The sequence below is a fragment of the Coptis chinensis genome, chromosome 7 (assembly GCF_015680905.1).
Source record: "Coptis chinensis isolate HL-2020 chromosome 7, ASM1568090v1, whole genome shotgun sequence".
Lineage (NCBI taxonomy): Eukaryota > Viridiplantae > Streptophyta > Magnoliopsida > Ranunculales > Ranunculaceae > Coptis > Coptis chinensis.
In genome coordinates this window covers 15886937-15900052 of record NC_141462.1, presented here as the reverse complement: position 1 = coordinate 15900052, position 13116 = coordinate 15886937, and the positions used below count along the sequence as shown (strand labels likewise).

Below are 13116 nucleotides of genomic sequence, written 5' to 3'. Positions count from 1 at the left end.
ACTATGAACAGTTGTGGGGTTTCTCATAAAGATTTCGTATCTCTGTCGGCTTATGCAACATACATGGAAGAGATTTGTAATAATAGACCGTTGGCCTTGGAACGTGAGGTTTTGCTCGATGAGATCAGTGATAATATTATGACCAAATGGATTGAGAGGTTGAATTGGCAAAACTTGATGAAAATAAAGAGAGTGGCATACCCCCATTTGGTCAAGTTATTTTACGCAAATATTCATGGAGTGGAAATGCATAACCTCATTTTCAAAACAAAAGTCTGGGGGAAAGATATTATAGTTACTCCGGCAAGCATCGCGTCAACCCTTCAGGTTTCTCGAGGAGACGTTCATCTTCTTTATCCATTGAAGGTCAATTTTCAACACCATTACAAAGATTTTATTACCAAGTTTGTTGGAGTGGGGTCTTATGAAAACAGTCTGCCATTGACTAGGATGAAGTAGCGGTTTCATATTCTCCATCGGATATTATTCTCAACTGTCTTGCCAAAATGTGGTCATTTTAACCACATCAACGACTTTGGGCTTTATCTGATCAATGTAATGTGGAAAGGGGATAAACTCGACTTGGGAACTATAATCTAGCATAACATTGTGGAGCATTCTGGTAGAAGCAAAAAGAATATATGTATGCCTTATGACATTCTTATCAGCAAAATCATCACAAGCACTGGTGTTCCTCCCCATTATATGTATATTGAGCAGGATTCGCCTATTAGCCGACTCACTGTTTCGAGGATGACAAGTAGGCATGTGTCGAACAAGATAGTGATGACAACTCCCCAATAGAAGTGATTGCTGCTGATAAGTGCTCAAAAAGTGCTATTTAACCCTCGATTATGCCTCTTGTTTAGCCATCTTAGTGGACTAATAGTGTTTATAAGTTGTGTTTTAAGATTCTACAGGTGAAAAAGAGAATTTTGTAGAATATTAGAGAAAATGGGGTAAAACGAAGCAATTCGGAGCATCAATGATCACATGGGAGGTCCGTGGACAATCATGGAGAAGGCCAAGGAATTGGAGCTATTAAATATGCGACTTGGACCTATTTTAAAGTCTATTTGGAAGCCCAAGGTCAAAGAATTCGTTGCTTGGACCAAAGCCCGCAAAAGAGGATAGAAGGATAGAGCAGAAGAGAGAAAATTGGCTTTATGGCGGGACGATGGATCAAGCGGCCCAGACGCATTGATTGCATCGGGACGATAGATCGAAGCGCCCAGACGCGATAGATCGGCGCCCAGATGCATTGATTAAGTCTGGGACGATGGATAATGCGCCCGGACGCATGAATCGATTAATCGTAGCCAATTCCTTCTCGGTTTTGAAGGCGAAGTTGGACGAAAAGAAGTCTATTTGTATTAGGAAACAAATGACGGTTTGGAATGCTTCTAGAACTCATTGTAACCCCTATAAATAGAGGACCTAAGTGCCTCATGTAATTTGCTAATTCACTTATATTCTTGTCTCCAGAACTTGAGGCAGAGAGAGATTAATAATAAAAGATCGGTTTTAACTAGCTGAGTCTTAATAAATTAGTCTTTCTAGTCTTATGTTCTTCAACTCTTCTTCTTCTCGTTCTTCGTGTTCTTCCTTCTTTATGGAAGGCTAATCTTCTCCTTCAAGGGAGGAGATGAAGCCGATGCTTAAGGTTTAATGATTCTTCCGGGTTTATGGTGTTCTTCAATCGGGTTAGTTCTTTATGTTTTTAGTTATTAGTTCCATTGCCCACACGGGGATGGAAGTATAGATTAAGGTTTTTATTTATTACAATTGAATATCATGCTAGTTTAGGGTTTTATTTATTGCAATTGAATATTTGCTAGTAACATGCTTTTTTATTTATTGCAATTGAATATAATGCTAGAATAGAGTTTTATTTATTGTAATTGAATATTATACTATTATTCTCTACTTTTCTTCTAGTTGTGTAGTGTTTTAGAGTAAGGAAAGTATTCCTTGTGTTTGCCTTAGATGGTGATTCATTGAATAGCTGCCCAAGCTCACATAAAAGGAAAGAAGATACTAGTAACATGAACATAGGAACAACCTTAAGTAGAGTTAATTGTTTAACGATGTTTCACCCAAAAAGGCATTGGCACTCGCTCGATTGCCCGATTGTAGTCTACTTGGAGAACAACATGAAGCAAAATGTCATTGAATCAAAAGCATTGGTGGATTTGAATCTCTTGAATATATCTCTCTCATATTCTCTCCCTATTTCCAATTCTTAGTTTTAGTATAAGTTTAGTTAGTTTAGTTTAGTTTAGCATTAGAATCTAAAATATCTAAAATTATAGTTTTTAATCCCTCAAACCCCCTTTCCAGTCCTGTCCTTCATATAAACATACACTTAAAAGTGGAACGATACCCTACTCATCCTTTACTTATTGAGGGATAATTAGGTTTTGATACGCTTCTTTTTGTTCAACGACCATCATCTATCTACATCATCCATATACCACATCTAAACACACAAAAAGGAGGCAGTGTCAGCTGCCAAAATAAAAGACATTTACCGGCTAACGCAGAGTACAAAATCCGAACTGGACATAGTGGTAGAATACTTGAGGAAGACATACCCAAACTTTCCGCCCTCCTCCTTGGAACTCAGTACAGACATTTCTTTTCACGAACAATATAGTGATAACGACTACCCAATAGTCCCTAATGCTGCCCAAACAAAATACTTGTCTCGGCTAGCGCTGGGTACAAAATCCCAACTGGCTATAATGGCAGAATACTTGAAGAAGGTATGCACAAACTGTCCGTCCTCCTTGGAACTCAGTATAGACAGTTCTTGAATTTGGCGTTCAGACTATATCCCATCCGATTATGAGGGTCCGGAGGCTCCTGAGAAAGATGAATGGCAGAAGAGGATCCAAGTAGATATGAATATGAAAGAAGATGGTAATGATAATGAGGATGGTGAGACAGAAGCAGATGGTGACAGTGAGGAAGTTGAGAGTAAAGTCGATGCTGACAGTAAGGAAGTTGATAGTGAAGCAGATGGTGACGAGGAGTAGTTTGAATGTGCTGTTAATCAGGTATTCCATCATGTTCCCGTCGCCGTTCTATCTAATTTAGCTCGACAATAGATCTTGATTTTTGCATTTAGTTCTCCTGTTGACAATTTTTTATATAATTTTACAGGTGAGCTACAACGAACCTTAGAGAGAGGATGGTTTGCGTTAAAAGGACACGTGTATCAAGTTCCGATCATTTAATGTTGGGTGTTATTATGTACTCCTGATAAAATTCATTGCTATTGTTGTCTTATGAATTATTCCAAGATGATTTACTAGGTCCTACTTGTTAACTTATTTTATTTTATTATGGTTTGGCACTTGGGTTGATTCAGTGGCCATTTTAACATTTCGCAATTTCATGGCTTACCAAACGGTTTTTTCTCATCAAGAATACATAGAACTTGTTGTTTACTATTTGGCAAGTGTATTTCTATGACAATATTATCAGGAATACAACTTAGTAGTTTAATGGCAGTTGTATAATATTTCGCACTTGGTTTATTATGAATCATTTTTATCATGAACTAAACTTTGGACTTGATTTTGGGAAACTACGCACTATATTTTTTCTCTAAATGAGAACTTCGTCACTATGCACTCATTGCACTTGGTTTACTATGCACTCATCTAACACTAGATTTTGGTTAATTTTATACTGCCTTTGTGTTGTGTTATATTGTTTTTTTTTAAAAAAAAATCAGTTTGGGGCAAGGACGAAAATATCAAATTTGAGCAATATATCATGTACCCCATAAACCGAGATATATAGGCGGATTTTTGATAATGTTGTAGATCTTCAAATGAACTGCCAAAGTATAGCATATAGTATCCTTTTGGTCTGCCAAAGTAAGGATGATACATACCATATACCATCCATTATTTGGGATGCTACATACCATATACCATGTACATATACTATATACCATGCACAGATGAAACTGGCCTTAACGACCTCCACAGATCGCTGGTCTATAGATCCAAACGATCTGAAGAGATCGTTTAGAACAACTTGCAGCGGTCTGACGAGGTCGTTTAGAGTGAATCCGAAAGTGGTCTTCCTGATCGTTTAAAGTGATTACGGCGATCTTCCATAATTGATAGAGGTAAATGAGTTTCAAGGTGAGTGGTCATAAATATTTGCTGAATGGCTAATGGCCTGATGTCCATATGTAGTTATCCGTTTCACGAGCCTGCGCACAGTAGTTTGGCATCTATAAAGTGTACATATTCGACAGTTTACTAGTTAACTAGGATCAAGAACAAGCTTTCTCACTCAAAAGTACTTCAATGGAGCTCCCACAAGTGACAAGCCATTTCGGGATGATACATTATATATATATATCATAATTGACAACTTGTTCATAATACATTACATACATTCATTACATACTTGTTCATAATTGACTGTTGTATGTATCAACAACAGTAATAATACATTAATTACAAAATCTAAAATCACTTACAAAATACTTACAAAACAAAATTCATGGTGAATTTGAAATAGTAATATCATAGATCACTTCAACTGCACAAAACTATGTTTCAAACTCCCAAAATATATTCTGACAAATCTCGTTCAAATCTCATTTTGCTTCATTATATTCGGACATCACCATTGAAACTGCCATTTGATGTCGAAAGTATGGAATGTCTAGCTGGGTGATGTTGTAGTCCAACTGTTGCCCATTCCAAAACTCCATGAACTTACAGGTGAACACCCCGCAGTCATACCTACATAGAGAAATTCCATTTTAGTCACTCTAGATGGTAAAATTCTAATAAATTTGAAATTAAACGTTTTACCCATTGGCCTATCGTGGAGCTTCCCATTGTGTAATTATCCAATCTGTGACTGGAGAATCTGTGGCATGAGCATCGCCAAGAGCACGCAACAAAGTATGCATATAGGAAACCTAAGCAAACAAAAAATAAAGCATAAGCATAAAGTGTAAAAATGGATGATATATACGATATAACCTCATGTCAGAACGATGATATGTAACATGTAACATCCTTCTGACATTAAGGTACATAACATACAAAATATTGCAAAATGAGCCACACAATAATTAGTTTGGCATTAGCATTAATCTAACCAGTTTGGTGGTAAATGGAAGACCATCGGAGATATTACTAGCCGATGTTGACAGCGAATCCATCACAACTACGGTGCGATCCTTGGGGTCAATAACGTATAATCACCAATGATGATCTTTCAATATCGGTATGTACCACTGCACAATAACAATTGAATTAGTTCCCATGGTTCAAGCCCAACCTACGTTATAGAACGTATGATTCATGACAAAATCATCTTACTCTTCGATATTGTCTTATGTCTGAATCTAACTTAATTGCTTTTGTTGCAGCATCAAGCTTCAATGGGTCAGTGCTCCATTCCTACAAAACTTAATTGTAACTCCTAAACAATGATGGATGCATAGAATGTCTCTTGTTTGAAATCCTCCTAGTTATTGATTCACTGTCTCATAATTTAACTTATGGTTTGGAACATAAGAGATTCAGCTTGATACCTTCATATGTGTGTTCATAAGCACCAAATAATAGTAGTCTTTACCCATAAACCTGCGCTTTTGTTGTGCATTCAGATAGGCGCACCAAAGAAACCCAAACTATAACAAATAACATATTAGTAACTGCATTTATTTGATAAACAGTAGTAAATTTATGAAATCAAACACTATGATGATAGTAACATATGAAAAGTGACACTTCACTGGTTCCTAACAAACATTTAAATGTAGATCGGGACTCGTGCCACGTAGAAAAGCTTGCAATGAATTCGCTGTGACAAGAAAGAATAGTATTAATTGGTGGATGAGGTAACAAAAAAACATGTAGGCAATTCAATGAGACTATTTACCCAGGTTTGGCAGTAGGAGAGAATATCCAGCGGAAGACTTTTTCTTCGTCAGTTGTTAGCAACCAATGAGGTTCTAGCCACTTTGGATCTATATCCGTATATGGCTTGTCTTCAATGTCACAGCTAACTACAAACTACAATGCAACCCAAATTATACACTAATTGCAGCTTATACGCTAATTGAAGGGTATGCTTCTATATTCTAGTTGAAGTTACCTTATTCTCTTTGGGGGTCACTGGAGAAGAGAATAGAACCTTGCCTTTATTTAAAGGTGGTGTACATAAATCTTCTTCATTGTCGAAAGGCAGAACGGAGATATCAATATCATCCTTTGGTGGAACTCTTCCCCTACTTCGGGTATTATCAATTTCATCTGCTAACATCTTCTTCAATCTATTCATAGAAATAGAAAGCGCACCAACATCTTTCACTACTTGACTTAGAGCTGGTGTGAGTGTACTTTTAATATCTTGGACCTCATCCCGTACAATTCTTAACTCCCTCTTCAGAGAGTTCATAGCGTCATATATGTTGTACGATAAACTTGGTTCAACTTTGTATTTTTCTGAATCTGGGATTTTCATATATAAAACAACAGAGAACACAAGGTCATTGTTTATAATAGACATGAAAAATAAAGAACTAGCAAAGAAACAACTTTATGAAAAACCAATAACAACAAATGGCCTCTATCATGATACATAGTTACATATAATTACAAATATGCAAGTTATAGTGTGTGTTTTTTTCAGGAGCCAATATCAAAATAAATGGGTTAATCTCTTAAAGTTAAGATTTTTCACTGCTCTCCTTTCAAAAAAAAGATTTACCATCACTTAAAGGCTATATTGCTCAAATTTCCTCAAAACTAATAACCTCCTGAAAATCCACCAAAAACTACTCTTTTCTTCTTCTCAAATCAAACCAAATATAACATATCATCCGATTAGTACCTTTTCTACTTAAAGCCAAAGACCGAATACGGTCCGTCAACACCTCTAGAAGTAGTTAACAACCAAAAACATATATTTACACTTTCCTACATATTATGTATTATGCAAAACACTAATAGATGTCGAAAACATATCAAACGTTCTAGAAGAAGAGACCGTTTGTATCAGAAGTTAGTTAGTATAACTAACTCACCTAACCTCATGTATACATACTACACTAGTCCTCTGTGTTCGAATTGTTAATGATTTAAATTAAAATTTTCACTACCAAAGTAGACTAGACGACCTCTGTCATGATAAATCAAATTTTATACAATCACCTGAACTACTGTCACCAAAACAAAGATGGCCTTTCTATGCTTGGGCGGATCTGAACAAAACCATACCATTGTGCACCATATATTAGACCAAAACACATTCATCCTTATACAAGACACTCCTTAACCCAAACTATATAATTTTCAAGTATATTGAGAGTGAAAAATACAAACTTTAGAAAAGGTAGCACCTTTGAAGATATGGTTATGTTTCCCTTTGTAAAATGAGCTGCCAAACTTAAGTATATGAGTTACCAACAACTAAAACTATATGAACAAGAACAAAGTTAAATAGCCTACTCATCCTCTTCACCATCTTTGCCAACTTAGTTAGTTTCCGAAATGAACTGCTGCACCTCACAAAAATGGATTTCTCAAAGTCTACCAGATGTCACTTGGCGCAAATCTCTATATGGTTTGCAACTCATGCTTGCATTGGTACGAACTCCTATTATACCTGCATATAGAGTATGCGCGAACAGATATTTGTGGGTTTTTTTATGAGTCGGGATCCCCTAAAACCGGCCACACAATAACTGTTTTAACTCCCGACCTATCCACTTTCACAGCCGTGCCTTTGTATTTGATTTCTACTATCCCCTAATAACCGATTTTCAACGCCCACAGTAGATTTCGATTTTTGGGTAATGTAATAGATTTTGGAATGTTTAATTCCTATTTTCCTAAGCGGTTAAAATCGGTGATATGCAATTAATCGGTGATTCAATGTTCAAGCTAAGTAGAATTGTTAATTCTAGAAAGTACGTTGAATTGTCATTCAATGTTCAAGCTAAGTAAAAACTTAATATGTTCCATCATTCCAAGCCACCCCATATATAATGGACCGAACATGTAAAGATTATATGAACCTTTATGTCCTTGATTTGGATAACATGCATGTTCCAAGATCCTACTTGAAATATGCATATTTATTTCTTTTGTGACTACTTACTTTGTAGTGAGATACTCACGACACCATAGTGCTTCTTCTATGCATGTGTTTTCAAAACAATTTTTCTAGTTTCCTTCTTCCATGCATGTGTTTTCAAAACATTTTTTCCTAGTTTCCTTCTTAAGCTATGCATGTGTTTTCTAAACAATTCTTTTGGTATCTTTTTGTTTTTTGATTCTCTGCGAGGCATATACTATGGAACTAGAAGTAAAACTTGCAAAACTTAGAGAACATAAGGAAGAGTTGCAGAAGATCGAAACAGGAGGATTGGAAGGTACACATTGTCTAAACCATCGTCCTTTCTCACTCTTAAACATAAGTTAGTATTTGACCCAGATAATAATGTCAATGTTAGGACATGTTGTTAGGACATGGTCCTTATTATAAGTTAGATATTAAAATTTAGTCTTACTTGTAAGCACATGTGACGTACTCTCAAAAGAGCAAATGGCATGACCACAGTAGTAGGTGACGGTCAAGTAACAGAAGTAGGACCAAAAACTAATATTTTAGCATTTCTGGACCAAAGTCTAATTACCATAGTAATAGTAGGACCAATGTCTAAAAAACCCTATTAATTTCAAATAGTACTCTTCAAGAAAAAGATTTTACATAAATACATACCCTATCACTACACCATAACAGCCTATTTGTAACGGATATGCATCCGTTACAAAAAATATTAGTAACGGTTATCTTGCGTTGACACAAATGCGTGACAAATATTAGTAACGGATATTTGTAACGGTTATAAAGTGTTAGAAAATTTAGTAACGGTTATCAAGTGTTACTAAAATTAATTTCAGCAACACATATCAACCGTTATTAAATTTATTAGTAACAGTTATTAATAATTTGCATGAAGAATTTGTAACAGTTACATATCCGTTAGTAATAATTTGTTATTTTAAAAAAAAAATAATATAATTTCCTGGCCTTTTTTTGACATGCCACCTATAGTAACTCTCAAATTTATAAATACTTACAACCACAAATATTGTCATTCCTGTAAAACAAGTAATACTCACTTGAAACAATTGATAGTCAAACAACACTTCATTAAATAATTACAACTTAAGTCTAGAACTTCATAGTATCATATGTTTATAGCTTACTTAAAGTAAAACTTAAGTATAAATTAAATAGGCACCACCTAAGTACAAGCTACATAATTATCCACCTAAGTACAAGCTACATAATTATCCATGTAAGCAATTTGCATTAGAATGAAAGATCTCATCTCTTTCGACATAACCATTTTAAGTACAGTTTTTACAACACCTTGTGAACTTTGATTCGATATCTCCAAAGCATGTAGTCCTTCACTCTTCTATATGACATCCTGATTATGCACTTGTGACTCGTCAACATATGGCGAATGTCACTTTTCCCTACAAAGAATAATTGAAAACAGTGTAAGTGAAGACCCTTGCAACCAAAGATACTATGATTTTAGAATTGCAATTGTTAACGACTTTGGTAATGTAACTAACAAACAAACATATGTATCTTATATATGAAGTCCAAATGAAACTCAATTTCCATAAACATTTACAACCTTCTATCTTACCAATGGTGTACACATCCCTTCTAACTCTTGATAGAACCCTTCATAACGAACATAGAGTAAGAGGTATAATGGCATTCAACTGTAACATAAAATTTGCATTGCCAACAGTTGGCACACCATATCACTTCAAGGTATCCATTACATAACTTTCATTTACTAACTATGGCAAGCTTATCACAAACATTACCTTAACTTAAATCTTTCTTAGACTAAGAGTGCATTCTCATAACCAAAACTAGTGTAATCATTTTAAAACTTTCCCAAGTAATTAAGTATATATATGTCTACAGTAAAGATCACACACCTTTTCCGCTAAAAGTCAACAAGAGCCTAAGCGTAATGTGTGAACAGGTTATCATGATTGCAAAATAACCCCATGCAATTGCAAATTAAACATAAAGCCCATTGCCCTGCAAGTGCCCAGTAAAATCAAGTACCTTCTCCTTAGCTTCCATCTACATAAGCAATAAACTAATCAACTAAAGTACATAATAAATGTGAATCACTTTACAAATATTCACATCAACCCATGCTAGCAAACAAGAACAAATAGAAGACACATTGACAAAGTTGAACCATACAACTATAAGGACAAAGAAAAAGACAAATCACTCCATCAAGTCCTTGAGAAAAACCCATGCATCACCACATCTCTAAATGCAGCTATATATCTAATTTTCCTTTACAACCCCACGATTGATTACAATAAATGAGGGTGTCGTGGACTAACTTAATTTGTATTTTTCAAATTTCGTTTAAAGTAGTTTATTCATTAAATTGTACATTGTTGTACAATTTAATAATCCACCATATTCTCCACAACATTTAGAATCTAAAAATACTTGCAACAGAAAACACTAATATAAAGTCTTCAAAAAAATGAATATCAGTGATTGAGACTTTAAACTTGCTTGCATACTAAGCAAAACAGAAGACAAAACATCAAAATACCTGCATATACTTAGCAAGCACTAAAAAAATCAGTGTTTCAACCAATTCCAAGACCTCACTTTCTCTTTCGGTTCCTTTTTAGATTGCCCAAATAATGGTATGGAATGTCATGTCTTTCAAGAAACCGAATCACATGGGTGTTTGGACCTCTATCATGATTACTGTAAGAACAGACTGGGATTGATAAGTAAACACATAAAAAGTAAGAAAAACTATACCAAGTATGCAGACTCCTAAAAAATCACCTTATTACACGAGTTATATCTACAGGGAACCTCCCACTTTGCCATCCATGTAACAAGTCCACCAGACAATGATCCTGGAATGGCATAGTAGAACTATTATATTATGTAGTATTGCAGTACGCAGTGAGTCAACCGAAGCCTCAATTTCTTTTTCTTTTTCTTTCTTTGCATAAAAAATGAAAAAAAGGAAAAAGAAAAAAGAAAGAACATGGAAAAGAGACAGGATGTACCTGTTTCGAAGCCAAAATTGCGATCTTATAATTGTGGTCAAAAGCCAGAACTCGTACAACATATTTCATAGCATTGAACAGCTTCGATAATTTAAGGAAGTCTGCATCCATCTCCAGCCATGGCCATCTATTGGGATCAAAGACAAACTCACTACAAAAGTTTACAAGACGTTAGTACCCTAACTTACTGTTATATATAACTTATGTTTCAACCAGATTAGAGCTTTGACGACAGGATACAACTGCAGGATCGCAACACCAAGAAGAGGTGTAATCTGCTGCAGCTGTTCAGGTTCTGCAAAGGAGAAATTCATGGAAAGAGCCACTTGCGAGGTCAGCGTACGTAACTACACTCGCTTTTGGCTTGATAAATGGTATGACATTCTACCTCTTTGCTATAAAATTTCCTCTAATTTACAACAGGATTTACAATAGAGGCGAAGTTTCTGAAAAAGTCCTTGATAAGGTAGAGTAAGTCTTTGCCTTGGGACCTCAATATTTGACCGAAGGCAACAAGTTTAAGGGCATTAATATTATAGCTTCTTTCACACTCATCATTGAAGATGTGAAATGGGGAAATAGAGATTAGATGAGAATGGAGCTGGAGCAGAAGTGATAAGTTCAGGGTGAAGACCTCCCATCAACATTTCAGGGAGGAACGAAACACTAGAGTGGTGACTAGTGAGCTTCAATTCTTTCTCTACAAGCTAGTGTGGAAGGTGAAAATCTCTGGTCAAAGTCAAGTTCATTCAGTGTGAACGACCTAAGCTATATAAATATGAAAACAACAATATTCATCTTTTTACAAAGTGTTCTTCTGTTTGACAAGTATGGAATATGACAACTGCCATTCATAGCAGAGTTTTTTGCTAGCACGCATGGTTCGGCAGTTAAATCACACCTACTTTTTGACTCATATGTCTACTATAATTTAACATGTATACAGATCACTCTTTTAAAACCCACAGAAAAACTCACCTACACTACCAATAAAAAGTGATTACTAATGGTGCATACATCGTCTTTAAAGTATTGGTGCCCCCAACACACTTGTTAGCATAGCACACATCCTATAAAGGTATCGCAAACCAAACCATATCTAAAACACATCCACTTAAAAAAAACTGAAACAAAGAAGAAAAAAAATGTAGGGAATGTCACATAAGAACCCAAGTCTTACATAGTTCTCACGATAAGCCTGTGACTCCGCAAAGACACGTATTGGTTTCATGAGACCTCAAGAGTCAAGAGACTACATTGTTGACAACAAAATATAATGTCTTTTTCTGGAAGGCGTTGATGGCATAGTCAATCTTTAACTGTCCCATTCGAGAGTTCAACCAAAGGCCATAGCCAAGCCCAACTCCAGAACCAGATTTACCCTACCTCAGAGCAGGATTACCTAACAAACAAGTTTTCGGGCCATTAGTGATGGAGATGGAGAATATGTAGTTTGAAAGCAATCTAAACAGTTGATAATTAGTCATATAGAAAGTGTGCTATATATCAATACAAATATTAATTTGAATTTATCTATGTTACATGGACACCATATTTTGAAGAAAAAAAGTGTCGGATACGTATCCATGTGTCCTTGTCGAACACATTGTATGTGATTTCAATTCAGTTAACCGCGTTCAAAAAGCAATTTTAGGGTCTTTAAGGCAAATATTTTCCAACAGAAAGAAAGCTTTATATCAGACTAATGGGAAAATATTTCCTATGTTTCCTAAGCAATAGTAATACTAGAGGCACAGACATAATTACATAAAACAAAATTCACGCGGGCGATGCTTAAACGTTTTGGCCATACCTAGGTGCGGAACACTCCCCACCTTTTGCAGAGGGAAACTTCCAAAATCCAGATCTGACATGTTATTGTTAGGCCATGTGGATACTTCCCCTTTCCCATTTGTTGTAGTTATTCACCAAGCAATAACAGTTCAATCCAACAAATAAATGAAAAATGGTG

The 13116-nt window shown here is 35.5% G+C and overlaps 1 long non-coding RNA gene across 1 annotated transcript; it reads right to left on the bottom strand.

The window, feature by feature from the left end:
- Window positions 1–9398: 9398 nt before the first annotated feature.
- LOC147486225 (uncharacterized) lies at window positions 9399–11284 on the bottom strand. Its single transcript, XR_015202237.1, has 4 exons — window positions 11145–11284; window positions 10915–10988; window positions 10023–10173; window positions 9399–9539 (listed from the first exon to the last, which is right to left on the bottom strand). It is a non-coding gene; the product is annotated as an uncharacterized LOC147486225 (long non-coding RNA).
- Between the last annotated feature and the right edge of the window lie 1832 nt (window positions 11285–13116).